A 15,346-nucleotide genomic window follows, 5' to 3' on the forward strand; every position below is an offset into this window, starting at 1 on the left:
TAACCCAGATAAATGAGCTGCTCTTCATAGCTATTTATAGATGCTAAGAAGATTTAAGATTCAAAGGAACAGGAAGAATCCAGCACGGTGGGCTAAGAAGTATGTGTACCATAACTGCTCTTTGCATTCTTTTCTCTCCATCAGTCACTTGCCTGATGACATGCACAGGTGTGACAGTTGCCCAGGGTTGTGAGAGAATTGCAAAAAAAAATGCAAAAAAAAAAAATGTTACATGGATGTAAAGGACCCCAATTATTAATCATTGTCACCATCCTAAATGGTTCATTGGCTGTGGTGGTTTATGACCATGGTAGACATGGGATAGGCCGTGGGTCACTGGGCACTTCATTCTACCATGTTTTTAAAGGGCCTACTGTGTGCAAGGCAGTGTTCTGGGTTTCGAGGATAGAGTGCTCAATGAAAATGAAAAGTGCTCAATGCTTAATTGAGTGCTCAGTGAAAAATCTTGCCTACCATCCCCTAGCGCTTACTGTTTAGGCCTCTGTAAGGAGACAGAACATAGAGTGACATAAGCAAGTAAAATATACGATGATTTAAGAGTATTCAGTCCTGTGCATCAGTTTCCAGAATGACAGGGAGGGGAGCACAGGAGACCCTTTAACCAGGGAAATTATCATTTGATTGTGAACATTATTTTAAAAAAACAAGATACAACTATTTAAGGTTTCTGAAAATTATCCCAAGGGCATGTAGCAAATGCAGAAATATCTATTCAAGAAAAGCTACTAAATCTTGGTAAGAAGAGTGAGTCTGTGGCATGTGAACCACGACCCACCCCTCTCCTAATGCCCTTATCGCGATCACAGATCGTTGGGATGGATGCTCACTTCGGGAGTATGCAGCCAAGAACATGGGGTTCCTTATCCACCTAGCTCTCAGTCTAGGGCTGTGATTTCACCCTGGGAGGGGCACTTTAGAGATTGGGAACACCCTGCCCCTGCAAAGAAGCCCTACCTTAGATCAAACCATGGAGCAATTTGTGCCCCAGGCTATTGTCAAAAATGGTAGAACAATCTGCTAGCAATTAGTGGAGGCCAACAGCTGGGTGTGATACCATAAATACAAATCAGCCAGGTGCTCAGAGAGAAGGTACTCATGCCCTCTGAGTAGCAATAGCAGAGGCTGCTCACTGCAGAGGAAAGAGACTTCACTCAACTTGTCTAGCTAGTCACCAAATAAATAAACAATAACATCAAGCTCCAGAAAAGGGAGGGAGGGGGTCAGTATCCGTAATTGCTTCAATATGTTATCTAAAACGTTCTGTTTTCAACAAAATCTCATGAGTCATTAAAAAAGAAGCAAAAACAACAACAACCACAGAAAACTCTGGCCCTTACACAGGGAAAAAGTAAGCAAAGGAAATGACAGATTTATCTGCAATTATGAATATGTGCAAAGAACTATAGGGAACTATGTCTAGAGAACTAAAGGAAACCATTAGGATGATCCATCATCCAATAGAGAATATCAATGAAGAGAAGTTATTTTTAAAAGGTAATTATTTGAAAAATGGAAATTCTGGAGTTGAAAAATGTAATTGAAATGAAAAATTCGCTAGAGGGGCTCAACAGCAGATTTAATCCGGAGGAAGAAAGAAACTGAAAACTTGAAAGTAGATCAATCAAGATGATGCAGTCTGAGGAATAGGGAGAAAAAGAAAAATGAACAGCTTTTTAAAGATAATTTAATTTTTTTCCAGTGTTATTGAGAAATAAATGACATACATCCCTATATAAAGTTTAAGGTGCACAGTGTGATGGTTTGCTTTACTGAATGAGTGTTTGAGAGCTATGGCATGGTATTACGCACACCAATATATGTGTGATGGGATTAGCTAAAGAGAGAAGAAAGAGCAGGAAAACAATACTTGAAGAAATAATAGTGGAAACTTCCAAATCTGATGAAAAAATACTAGTCTACACATCCAAGAAGCTAATGCAACCCAAGTAGGTAAATTTAAGAAGATCTGTACTCACTACCTTGAGGCACATCACAGTCAGAATGTGAAAAGATAATGAGAAAATCTTGAAAGCAGCAGGGGAAAACAACTTATCGCAAATAAGGGAACTCTCATAGGATTAAGAGCAGATTCTTACGTCTTGGCAAAGAGATTGATACTCCCTTTAAATGTTAAATAGAATTACCCTATGTCCCAGCAATTCTTTGTTTAGATTTTTATTTATTTATGTGACAGAGAGATAGAGAGCACAAGTAGGAAGAGGGAGAGGGAAAAGGACCCTCCACTGAGCAGGAAGCCTGATGTGGGATGCTCGATCCCAGGATGCTGGGATCATGACCTGAGCCAAAGGCAGATGCTTAACCAGCTGAGCCACCAAGGCGCCCTTGTCCCAGCAATTCTGTTCTTTGATATATGCCCAAGAAAGTGGAACATGCATCTTCAAAAAAAACTCTACACAGATGGTCCCCATAGCACTATTGATAATAGTCAAAAACGTGGAAACAACCCAAACGTCCATCAGTTGATGAAGTGGTGAAGAAAATGTAAATCTGCAGGCATTTTATTCAACAGTAAAAAGGAATGAAGCTGTAGTACAAGCTACATACAACATGATGATGCACCTTGAAAATATTACACTAAGTGAAAGAAACAAATTACCAAAGTTCACATATTATATGATTCCATTTATAAGAAGTGCTCAGAATAGGCAAATCTGTAGACAGAATATATCAGTGTCTGCTTGGGGCTGGAATAGTGGGACAAATGGGGAGTGATTATTCCTGGCTAAGGCATGAAGGGTTGGTGAAAGTATCTTAAAATTAGATCGTGATAATGGTTGCGTAAGTCTGTGAGTATACTAAAATCTATCAAATTATACACTTTCAGTGGGTGACTGTATGATATGTAAATTGTATTTCAATAAAACTTGTTTTAAAGAGTGCCAAGTGCTAAGGAAAAAGAAAGTAGGGTAAAGGTTTGGCAGTATTAGCAAGGTGGGAGGGAAGACAATCTGGGATAGGAGACTGAGGCTTCACTGCAGTGACATTTTTAAGACTAGAAAAGGTGAGAAAGTGAGCCATGCTACTATCCATGGAAGGAACCTTTCAGACAGAGAGACGAGCCAGTGCAAAGACCTGGAAGATGGGTCTGGTGTGTGTGAGGACTAGTGTCCGTGTGACATCAAGGAAGAGAGGAGCTGGAGATGGTCCCACAGAAGTAATGGGGCCTTACTCTGAGATGAGCAGTGTTGGTGCATTTTGACACGCTATTTATTTTCAGAGAATCACTATGGTTGCAATTTTGTGAATAGACTGAACGGGGGAGGCAGAGAGAGGCAAGGGTGGATGGTGGCTTGCCTCTCCAACCAGGAGGGAGATGACATGGCTTGGAGCAGGGGGAGAAGGGTGAGGATGATGGCCACGTGTTCGGTTCTGCAGGAACTTTGAAGGTAAAGCCAACAGACAAGTCAAGGATTACAAAATGTTCAGTAAAAGGGGTCAGAGAGTAAATATGTTAGGCTTTTCAGGTCATACAATCTCTGTTGGAACTACTCAGCTTTGCTGTTGAAACGTGGATGTGGCTGTAGACATGCATAAATGAATAATTATCATTGTGTTCTAGTACCGGTGTATTGGCAAAAATGTGAAACAGTAGACTTGACCAATGGGACGTGGTCTGCCAGTTCCTGGGTTAGATTTCAGGTCAAGAGGAGGAAACGAGTGAAGGGTAGCTCAGAGGTGTTTGTTCTCAACCATTGGAAAGATGGAGTTACCATTAACTGTGAGAGTGAATCTTACCGGCAGAGCAGATCTGTGAGGACTCATCTCTTGGTAAATCTGAAAAGTCTTCAGACACCCAGATTTGTAAGCCTTGAGTTTGAGGAAAGTCTGGTCTGAGGTGGAATTGGAGACCCTAGACCAGATCCAGGAAGTGCGTGTATATAGAGAAGAGCAGGGGTCTGACGATTGAGCCCGGGGTTAGCTGTTGGGTAGATTAGGAGAACCAGCAAAAGGACATGAGAAAGTGCAGCCACGAGATAGAAGGGAAACCAGGAGAAGGTGACATCACGGAGTGAAGCTGAGAAAATGCTTCAGAGGGAGTAAATAGGTCTTTTCCTTCCCCACTCACAGAATCATGTTGGTATGCAAATGAGCAGAGAAATGTTCTTACGGATGAATCCTGAATTCCTTCTAATTTCCAGACAAGAAAATTATTGTCAGACTTTTTTATTCATTTAACAAACATTCATGAGCTGTCAGGTCACCAGGTGCTCTGCTAGATGCTTGGAACAGGACACATGCCCCCAAAGGCACAGCCCCTGCCCTCAGAGAGCATGCAGTGTCTTTGGAGAAAGATATTAATCAGGTATTTCATTAACATTAACCAAGGATGGGTGCAGCTCCATCAAACACAGTAAGAGTTCTAAAGGAAAGGAGTTATCTAAGGAAGCAGTACTGTGAGTTTTCTACAAAAGAATTGATCTTTTGATCAAATGAGCACTTGGGTGGCTCAGCCAGTGAAGCACTTGTCTCCTAATTATGGCTCAAGTCTTGATCTCAAGGCCATGAGTCCAAGCCCCACACTGGGCTCCATCCTGGCATGGAGCCTACTTAAAAAAAAAAAAAAAAAAGAAAAGAAAAGAAAAAGAATTGATCTAATTTGGAGGGCCAGGGAACCTTCCATATTTTTCTTTGTTTTTAATAATAAATGATTTCCAACGTATCACATCCTGACTGGGACACACCTGACTTTTGAGAGGATGTTTGAGAACCTCTGAAATGCAGGCTCTGTCCTCAAAGCCAGGACCAAACCTCAGCTGTGGGACCTGGTGCCATTCTTGATCCTCTTTGAAAGTCATTGTCCTCATGGGTACAACAGTGGATAGTAAAAGCCACAGTGCGAGTTGACAGTAAGGACTAAATGAGACAAAGTGTATAAAACACCTGGCACGGAGGTCCTTCCCATTCCTTGAGAAAAACAGTATATCATTTTGTACATCTGTGACATGTTATCTTCCAAGATAATTTTCCCAAGACAGGTCTTCGCTGCAAGTTGAATGTGTTCTGAGGCAGCGAGTTTTTCAGCTTTTTTTTCTGGGGTATCTTCCATCTTGCCAACATTCCCTCCCCGGAGAAGCATGGGGAGCTCTAGTGCCCACATTTAGGAAGTGCCGGAAAACCAAAGCATCCCTGTGCAACTCTTGGTCGTTGTTCTTGTCCTTTATACCAAGAAAATTCAGGTTTCCCTCAGCTGTTTAATGAAAATGAGTACCTCCAAAAGCTGCTGTAATAAAAGTACAGCTTTCTCTCTCTAAAACAAAAGCGGTATTTTCTAGCACATTGTGTCAGTTTAACAATATTTTCATGGAAATGTGCGGTGGTAAGCATGTTTAAATCATTGATGCAGTTTCTAATCTTTTTGGGGGGAGGGAGCAAAATCTGTAACAGTCTTTCATTTGGATTTGCCCACGCTAGCCTGTCCACATTTCTCCTTTTAATTAATATAATTAAAAAAGGATAAGAGGCTGTGGTAGAATTTTGCGCGTTAGATGATCAGGATCAAGAATAATTAAAATGTCTGAGATGAGGCACATTCCTAAAATGGCGGAAAAGAGAAAGGAAGTCCTTTTTTTGGGGGGGAGGGGTGGATTTAAAGTATGGCAGATTATTTTTCACAAGATTTAGAAATGTGTCCATAGTGTGAGAAACATTGATATGATGTGGAGTCTTTTTTTTTTTTTTTGAAGATTTTGTTTATTCATTTGAGAGAGAGAATGAGAGAGGGAGCATGAGGGAGGGGGAGGGTCGGAGGGAGAAACTGACCCCCCCTCCACCCCCACTGAGCAGGAAGCCCAAAGCAGGACTCGATCCCGGGACTCCAGGATCATGACCTGAGCTGAAGACAGTCGCTCAACCAACTGAGCCACCCAGGCACCCTATGATATGGAGTCTAAAACAAATAGGCAAGAAAGAAGGGGTGCTTGGGGTGGGTCGGTCCCTATGTCTGTCAAGAATTTTATAATTTATGTTTGTACCTCTCATTCTTGCTCCCTTGTCTGAAAACCAAGTGGGGAGTAACATTACACTACCTCTGTGCTGGGCACTCTTAGAAGTACTTTGTATCACCCGTTAACTCAGCTCATCTTCTTGGCACTCCTGGTAGCTAGACGTTTCTCTCCATTTTATAGATGGGAAAACTGAGGCTTAGAAAAGATGAGTGGCTGTTCTTGCCAAGTCCCATAGGTAAGGAGATCAAAAGGCCGACATGAAATTCAGGTCTTTCTGTTGCAGGAGGCAGATATTTTATTGTAAGTCCTAATTGGAAAAGTGGATAGAAAGTGTTGAGGGGAATCTCCCTGGAGTGTTTCTTTTTTGTGAAGGTGCCTTATCTTTACCTGCACCCTGTGAGCCCCTTATGTGTCTCACCTGTCTTCCAGAAACCTCACCGGTTTATTTTCCTCATGGTTATATGGGTTCGCTGTTGTTGCTTGAGAGTTATTACAAATCAAGAATGTGGATTTTTTCTTGTCATTTTTCTTTTTAGAGCAAATGAGCGAAGCAGAGGCATCCTTGATGTCTAGCATTCATTTAGAACTATCATCATCTTTTGATGTTCGACATCCCATTGTTTTAAGACATGATGGTTTTAGTATACTGTGCTAATGCATTTACATGGCCAAAATTAAAATGGACAGCTGTGGTTAAGTGTTATCAGGGTTCCCCAGGATCTCTTATTTTCCCTGCCTCCCGGGCATGTACTTCCCAGCCACCTTGCAGTTGGATGAGGTCATGGGACAAGGTCTTCTCTAGAAGTGATCTCATTTGCCTCTAGGCTAAATCACCTAACTGCATCTCCAGAGGTTAGGTGTTGAGACCACAGAAACACCAGAGGGAAGCTGACTGGATCCCAGAGTCCCTGCAGAACCCCTGCCCCTCCAGGCAGCTTGGCATGAGTGTGAAATCAGTTCTTGTGGTTAAACTGCTGAGACTACAATTGTCTGTTACTGTACCAGAGTCCAACCTGTCCCAGCTAATACAACAATTGCCAGGCACCTCAGCCCCATTTTTTTAAAATGTACTAGATTTTGAAATTTGAGGATCATTTAAAACTATATAAAACTGTGCGTTTGTGTGTGTGTACACATATATATATGTACACACACATATATGTATGCACACATATATATGTATGTATAAAGTTTTTGAAGAATATTCTTTAAAATTATATATAGTTTGTATAGAATATGTATTATACATACTATATATAATTATAAATTATAATAAAATTATAAACTATAAGCACACATAAAATATGTATATTCTGCTCATACATACTTCTTTCTTAATAAAATAAACTTAAATGAACTTTTGATCTTTGTTAGGTACATGCTTTGAAACTTTGGTAATATCCCTTATGGCAATTAGGATTTCACAGTAACAGGGCCAAGAGGTATTAATCTAAACTAACTAGAGCCTGTCTTTCTATCTCTCTCTTTCTCTTTCTTTTCTTCTTCTTCTTTTTTTTTTTTTTTTAAGAGAGAGAGTGGGAGAGGGGCAGAGGGAGAGAGAGAATCCCAAGCAGGCTCCATGCTCAGCACAGAGCCCGATATGGGGCACGATCTCATAACCCTGAGACCATGACCTGAGCCAAAATCAAGAGTCAGACACATAACCTCCTGCACCACAGGTGCCCCGACTTTCTCCTTTTCAGGTGTCCCTGAGACCAAGTCCCTGCCGTTGCTCTGCGTGACCAATGCCAGTTCCTACCATCGCAGTATTCAAAAGTCTTCCTTGAGTCGGAGCGAGGTCCCTCTTTAGTTTATTTCAAATCTATTTCGTCTTATTTTATACCTCCAGAAATGGAGGTAAGAGACTGTTCCTTAGGAGTGCCCTCCACAGAGCCCTTCATCTTGGGGGCCGCAGTCCCCTGCCATTTCAGCAAGCCACCAGCAGTGATTTGCTGACCTCCTCTCTACTCCTCTAACAAGATTTTGACGGATGCTGGCTAGAATGTAAAGCCGATTTGATTTTCCTCAATGTTAGGAGCTCCTCACGTCAGCCCCCACCCGCGTCCTGTGCCCTTACAGATGCATCCTTAATTCTGCGTGGGTGCTAACACTTTCCCCTCATATCTGTGCTCTTAGTCCTGCCTGCAACACCTTCTCTGGCAGCTCACATTTGACCTTGGCAATTACAGCCGGCTTTACCTTTATGGCTTGTGGATATTGGGTCACGCTGGGTAAAGCTCCCCCCTGCTACCCCCATAAAATTGTTTTCTCATTCCAGGATAAAAGAAAGATTTTTTTTTTTTTTTTTGACCTTCAACAGAACTCAAATCATACTTTTCCTGATTTCTGATCACCTCTGCCACCATGAATCTAGTCTCCTGGGTGTCTCTACCTATACACCGTATGCACTTCCAGGCACTTATATGAATATCTTACTTTCTGTCTAAATAGAAAGTTCTGAAGGTCAGCACTTGTGTCCTTGTCTCAACAAGTGTCCTGAATTTCAGAGATTCCCCAATAAATACTTGATTGTCTCATAGGTATTCCTTGTTTTCCCTGCCACCCCCTGCCAAGAAGCTTGCTGTCATAACTGTGGAATTTCACTCAGTTTTGTAAAAGAACAGTGTGAGGTTTGTCCCTATTTACCAGGTCTCTGAAATTTCCAAGCAGCTGGGGTCTCACCTTGTCTAACACCTTGCAGTATATTTTGGAAAAATCCCGAGTAGGGTGGTGTCTGGGATGAAAATGCTTGTCATGAGGTATTACTGATCTGTGGGCTTTATTATTTTATTAATCTGTACAAGGATAATGCATAGATCTCCAGGTTCCCCATCACTAAGCTGTGCTCATGGAGCACACACTGTCACAAGGACCTCAGCAACGTGCTTTTGCACCATCCCCCCTCCTAACTGTGGTTAGACCTTTGAGAACCCCGCACGTGTTCTATCCTGACGTGCATCACACTTGCTCTAATTGCTTGCTTAATTGTCTTCCCCTCTCACTTCTGAGCTTTTTAAAGGCAGGACTCATGTCTGTCTTGGTCACCAGGAGGTCCCTGAGGCCTAACCCAGTGACTGACAAATAGTAGGAGCTCATTTAATGAGTGCAGGGTTACAGGAATGAATGAAGTGTCAACGCTTCCTAAGAGCCTAGTTGTCTTGCCCTCTTGTGCAGCTTCAGCGGGGGAGGCCTCTAGTGCCTGTTGGTCATTTTGACTGCTTATTTCCCTCGTTTCATGCCCCTTGCAAATGTCTGTTGTTCAATGTGAAGGGCACATCAGTAGCGCGCCCACGTTAGGTGGAACTTTGAGTTATACCTAGGAAGTGGGGATGATTTTCTGTCTCCCTGGACCTACTTCCTCCTGTTTTTTGACTTTGTCTAGTCCATTAACTCATCAGTGCCAAAGTTACCAGTGAAGGCATCATTACGTCCAGGTACCAAGAGCTCACATTAACGTTTGATGTGTGCTCAGTGCTCAATGCTCAGTGCTCAGTGCTCAATGCTCAGTACTCAGTGCTCAGTGCTCAGTGCTCAGTGCTCAATGCTCAGTGCTCAGTGCTCAGTGCTTCGTTCTGAGGGTCATTTGATTCTCTAAACAGCCCTGCAAAGGAAGACACTGTTCTTGTCCCTCCTGTTACAGATGAAAACCTCTGGCCCCAAATCATTCAGTTAGCAAATGTCAGAGCCAGGGTCCATCTGGCCCCAGGCCATCCTTTCCAGACCCCGTGTTCTGTTGTTAACTCTCATGAAGTTGGTAGTCCTGGGCCACCTTTCCTCTTTGCTGCTTCGCTGTTCATCACTTGTGAATTGCTTCTCAAGATTCTCATATGATCATGAGGCTACCAGAGAGTAGCAGGCCCATCTTCAGGTGAAGAAACTGGGACAGGGGCATGGAAAGTCGAAATGACTTCTCCATGGCCACACCAGAGTAGGATGCCTCCTCGCCACTGGTGGCCCCAAAATGTTGTATTTGCCCATCTCCTCCTTGAAGGAAATTGAGGTCTAGGGGGACCATCCGCTTCCCCGCCTGCTCTGAGCTCTGCATGATGGACACCTAAAGTGGAGTGGGACTCATTTGTTCGTATTCTGTTTCAGTTAGTGCCAAGTCAGACTAGGTCCCATGATTTTCACCATGAAAGGTCTTCTCTGAACCGAAGAGAAGCATTCTGAAAGAAGTTATAGGGCATTATTAATACAATTACATATAACAAAAGAATAATTTAACTTACCCACATCTAACAAAGAAATTCATTTGAAGCTTCAGGAACTCCCGCTGGAAGGGCAGAGCTCATCAGAGTGGGTTCCTCAGGTGGGGGAGTGTGGGCAAGGAGCCGTGCTGTCTGCTTTGTCCTGGGGACCGCTTCCATGCATGATGGGATAAACTTATCTCCCCACTTCCCCGGCCCCTCCCTCAGCCTCCACCTAAGGAACCCCCAGCACTTCCTTATCACAAACATACCTGCGAGGATATCAGCCGGCACTTGCCTCTCACAGCATAGACAGGCAAAACTGAAAGAACACTTGATTTTAAACCAGAAGATGAGGTGACCATGTAAATACTCAGTGGATCGAAACAATGACCATCCTTGTGGAAAGCAGGCCTTGGTGATTTTTTTTTCTGACTTCTTCCAAAGTGTCAGAAATCACGGTTATTTATGGAGTGTGACATTGTATCAGTCCTCACTGCGTTGCATTCAATACTTGGCCCTGATCTCACTAGAGTGAGCTAGGAGAGAGCAGATGCTGTATCTATACCTAGTCCCTAGAATAGTGCATGGCACAGAGTAGATGCTCAGCAGATATTTCTTGAATGAAGGGAAGTTACAGATGAAGAAATTGAAGACCTCAGGAGTTTCTAGTCACTAGTTATTGGTAGCTAGTCGCCAGTAACTAGTTACGAGTAACTAGTCCAAGGTCCAATGAGACTAGTCCAAGGTCACATGACTTGCAGAAATGAAAGGATTCGAACCCAGGACTCCCAGGCTCTGTGGATTCCTTCTTGGTGATGGCTTAGATAGTCCTGTTGGAGCAGTGAATGGGATGTTAGAGACCCAAAGGTGTTTAGCAAAGCTGCAGTCTTAAGATGCAGGAAATACAGGTTCTGGCCTACCCTTGCTGAATTCCCAGCCTGGCTGTGGGAAGAAAAACCCATTCTCTACTCAAAGCCTCGGTTTTGTAATCTGTAAAATGCTGGAATGGAAGAAGTGCTCTTTAAGAGTCCCAGGGTCCTCAGATACCCCTGAGCTGATTTATGCTTTGTCATTTCTTATACTCAGGAGGAGCTAGGGTCAGGACCAGAGGGAGGCAATGACTAATTCATCACCCAAGCACCTGAGGAAAATAGTCTTGTGTTTTATTTCCGGCATGCACAAAAATTCAAGGATGACGTAGTCTCCGACCAACAAACACCCAGAAATGAAAGTTAAAGAGACAAAACAAAGTACAGGCATTTGAAGACTCCATACATTTTGGGAGTGGGGGAGGAAAAAAAAAACGAGCTTGGATTCCACTCCAGGGTTGATGCAACATATAATCTAAAACAGGCGCTCAGGTTGATAACTGTGCCCAGATCCGAATCCCCGGCACACAAGAGCACAACCTTTAAAAAGAAAAAAGAAAAAGAAAAGAAAATAGGCGTATATCTTTAAAGCCTGTCTTCTTACGTGTGATATTTTTGTACTCCTTCGGGAGGAGGGTGCAGACCTAGGGCCTTCATATCCAGAGAAGGCTTTTCCCCCCCACCCCTCCCTGGCTTGGGGATTATTGATTGGGAAGGCGAGGCTAATTTACATGTAAATAAATCTCGGTGCTGGGCAGCGGGTCGGGCCGTGACTGACTTGCTGACGTCACGGCTTCATTAGCATGCGGAGGATGCGGGCACTGCAACAGCGACTTCTCCGGCACCACCAGCCTCTCCAACCACAGTTATTATTATTTTTTTTGGCCGAGCTGCACAGTTCGTGGTTCGGCGTCTTGGGCTCCTCGACCAGCTGACTGGTTGCCCCGGGTCTGGCTCCGGATCAGTGGGTGACGCTGACGCTGGGGTCTGTGACTTCCTGCGGATTGAGAGGCTGGGTTCGCAGGCAGGCAGTCGGATCCAGAGGAAGGGTAGAAGTCACACTTTTTTTCCCCCCCTTGCGTGGTGGGTGCCCAGCAGGGTCTCTGTTTTCCAGCAGTGCTGTTTTCCACCAGCGCATGCAGACCCGCTCCGCCTTGAGCCTGCCTCTGGCTTCGGGAAGGGTCTAGATTTTAAGAAGGGTTTCCAGAAGAAGATGCTTTGGCTGCCTGTGGTCCTGCTTGCGTTCTTAGAAGCCAGACCTGGGGAGAAAGTGAACTGTGGCAACTGACAAGCTCAGAGGGTCTGGTGGAAGCTTCCCCCACCCCTGAAACTGGGCATTTTATCCTCCTTGGAGGTAGGTAAGAAATTTGTTCTAATCCACATATTTAAAAAAAAAAAAAAAACAACTGTGTATTTTCTAGGGAGGCTAAGAAAGCTGCATATAAATGCTTTGCATGGAGAAGAGGTTATCAGAGCTCCATTATCTTAGGCAAGTGACATTTTTAGTGGTCCTCTGGTACCTTTTACCTTTTCTGTGCTGATTAGAAAGCTCACTTGCAAAGTGACATTTCACAGCTGTAGGGAGTCCTGAAGAAACGCTTCTGTCGTCTTCATGCTCTAGAAGCAGCAGTTCTGTAAAAAGAAGTGCAGCTAGCTTTAAAAAATAATCGTAAAGGGGAGAGGGTTTAAAAACCAAACACCTGCTTGTGTTCATGCCCAGCAGTCTCTTCTGCTCAGGATGTCAGAAACCATTAGAGGGTCTGGGGAAGGAGGACTTTGCTGAGACTTCCAGGGAAAGAAATGGTGCTCAAATAATTTAGGTTTAATTTTAGCCAGCGCTTTCATGTTAGAAATGGTGACGGAGCTCCAGACTATGCCTGCACTACCGGGCTGAAACACATGACTCAGTGTATTCTCTACATTGGGTTTTTGGAGGAGTGCTCCTTGTTAGTGCTCCTTCTCACTCTTGGTTTCCGCAAAACCTATCAGAGCATTACTAATCCACCACGGAGGTCTTGCGATGAAATCCAGATCTTTAATCCCATTATTCTTTGTTGTGCGGTCTTAGAATATGCTGGGGTCCGGCGGGACTTGTACGAACCCTCAATAAGCCTGGCCGGGCCAAATCACACCAGGGTGAATGATCTGTACCAGGTGCGATGCCATCCTCCGGCCCAAGCACGGCTCTTGCATAATTTAGGCACATGTATTATTTCCCCCTTGCGAGAGAGTTCCGCTTCCAGGCCATGCATCCACGACCACAGTCAGGGGAGGGCTCCAGTGTGCCGTGAATATATCAGCACGGACTGCCGTGCACCAAAGCTAAAGCTTGCAAGGCTGCAATTTGCTTTGCTTGAACATCTCTTCCCGGCGACTGTTTTATAGCATCTCCATGAGACTCAAACTAAAGGAAGCAGCCTGGCCTCCTCGCTGGAGGCCGATTTGGCAGCTCTAACCCTGCTCCCCAGAAGGGTTATTGGCTGCTGATGGCTTTCACAGATGGGTCAGGATCCTCATCCCCCTGGGCTCCGGAGTCAGTCACAACTTTGACAGAATTACCATATTTTGGAAATTTGGATTTTAAGGGCTCCTTGAGTGCTTGTAAAGGTTTTGCCTTTCCATCAGATGCTCTTTCCCCTCGGAAGTTCTTTTTTTTTTTTTTTTCCCCCAAACATTAAAACACGTTGGCTCAACTGGGCATTTCAGCCTATAAATAGTCATGGGGCAGCCAGAAATAATAAAATAGTGTTGTTTGGAATGGCAGGCTTGTAAAGGCTCACGATGTGGTGTAGAGAAATAAACAAATGTAGGAGGGAAGGTACGTTTGTAGAAGCCTAAAGAATGAGAAAGGAACTTGGAGGTTAGGCACTCTGTAATGACGTGGACCGAGGGCTCCAACTCTGGGTTCCCCCACAGCACTGAAGACACTGATAGCTAGCTCCCTTTCTGAGGATTGACCCCGTCTGTGTGATGGGGAGACCAGTAGGACCTCTAGGCAGTGCAATAGGTATAATTTAATGAGATAGCATAAAAAGCACAGTGCTAGCCCCCGGCACCGACTCAGTGAACTCTAGCCTTCCTTCTTGCCATCCTTGTGTCCTTTTTACCACTACTGGTGTCACGGCACATTGCTAAAAACAAGACGGTCCACCCGAAAAGCCGTTCGTCTGCAAAGAGGTGTTCCTGGCGGCAGAGGTGCCATCCGCAGTGACTATAATGTCCACATCCATTCCCACTCAAGGGAACCTTCCACCCCATTGACCATCAAGTGCAGCATCGAGGGCTCCCACGTTTTGTAGAACTCAGAGTGACCGGATGGTGCCACAGAAATCGTTTAGCACTAGCCGCGGCTCAGGCATGCCGGAAGAAGGTCTCCTGCTTTGGCAGCTGACGAGTCACATGCAGAAAGCTGTGGGATCCAAATTGGAATTGAGGCATTTCTGGATTCCTCTTCCCATTTCTCTTCAGTTCCAACTTCGCATGTGAGAGGCAGTCCTTTTCTTTCTTCTGCTCAGGGCACACACTTTGCTTTTTTTTTTTTTTCTCCATCCGGAGAGGCCTTTGGAGGTTGGGTCCTCAGAAGCCCCAGGGCTGTGTGTGTGTCCCCGTGTGGGTGACTCCAGCATGGAGATGCACCGTGAAGAAAGGAATAGGCTGTGTGTGGTCTCCGCTGACGTGCTAGGTCTTTTCCAGACTTGTGAGTTCACGCCTGGTACCAGTGAGTGCCCTTTAGTCACTCAGTCTGACAGCTCTTTCTCCCTTTCTTCTCAACATCTTTCTTTTACATTTAGGTGAAGTGGAGCTCCGACGTAGGGTTTGAAGGACAAATGAGAAGGGACCAAAGGAGCCAGAGGAGTCTTGCAGAAAATGTTTTCCTTAGGAGACTCAGACTGGGAGTTGCTCACTCTCGGTTTCTGTGGGTTTTCGGTCAAGTTGTGTTTTGCTTAGAGAATTGTACGTATACCTTGACAGAAGCCCACTTCCATTATTTCCTGCTGGTGTAGGGGATCTTGAGAGAGTTGCCTAACCTCTCTGAACTTTGGTTTCCTTATGTAAAAATTGGAAATCAGTTCCCCTGGACATATAGCATGACTGTGAAATGGTGGCCATGATGTCCTTGACCAATTCTTGGTACCTACTAGGTATTGATTGGGCTTTCTTTCTTTCTGGTGCCAATAATGTTCATATTTCACATTTAGTCCCAACCTATGCGCACCAGGAGGTTGGAGTTTAAATAGTCATTTGACAGAGGAAACTAAGGCCACAGAGGGAAAAGCCCTTACCTTACATGACACACTGG

General features: G+C 44.3%; 1 protein-coding gene across 5 annotated transcripts in view; it reads left to right on the forward strand.

Moving 5' to 3' along the window:
- Nucleotides 1-15,346, forward strand: part of PRICKLE2 (prickle planar cell polarity protein 2) — a 320,594-nt gene that overhangs the window by 193,729 nt on the left and 111,519 nt on the right. Inside the window, exon 1 of one of the 5 annotated variants that reach the window (XM_082727023.1) lies at nt 12,244-12,404. The exons of 3 other annotated variants lie outside the window; for them this stretch is intronic. The gene's annotated coding sequence lies outside the window, so the exon portion shown is untranslated. Of the gene's footprint in view, nt 1-12,243; nt 12,405-15,346 lie in introns of those variants that run through there. One more of the 5 variants, XM_082727021.1, reaches the window with a different exon arrangement.

The sequence above is a fragment of the Mustela nivalis genome, assembly GCF_964662115.1.
Source record: "Mustela nivalis genome assembly, chromosome: 1".
NCBI classification, from domain to species: Eukaryota; Metazoa; Chordata; class Mammalia; order Carnivora; family Mustelidae; genus Mustela; species Mustela nivalis.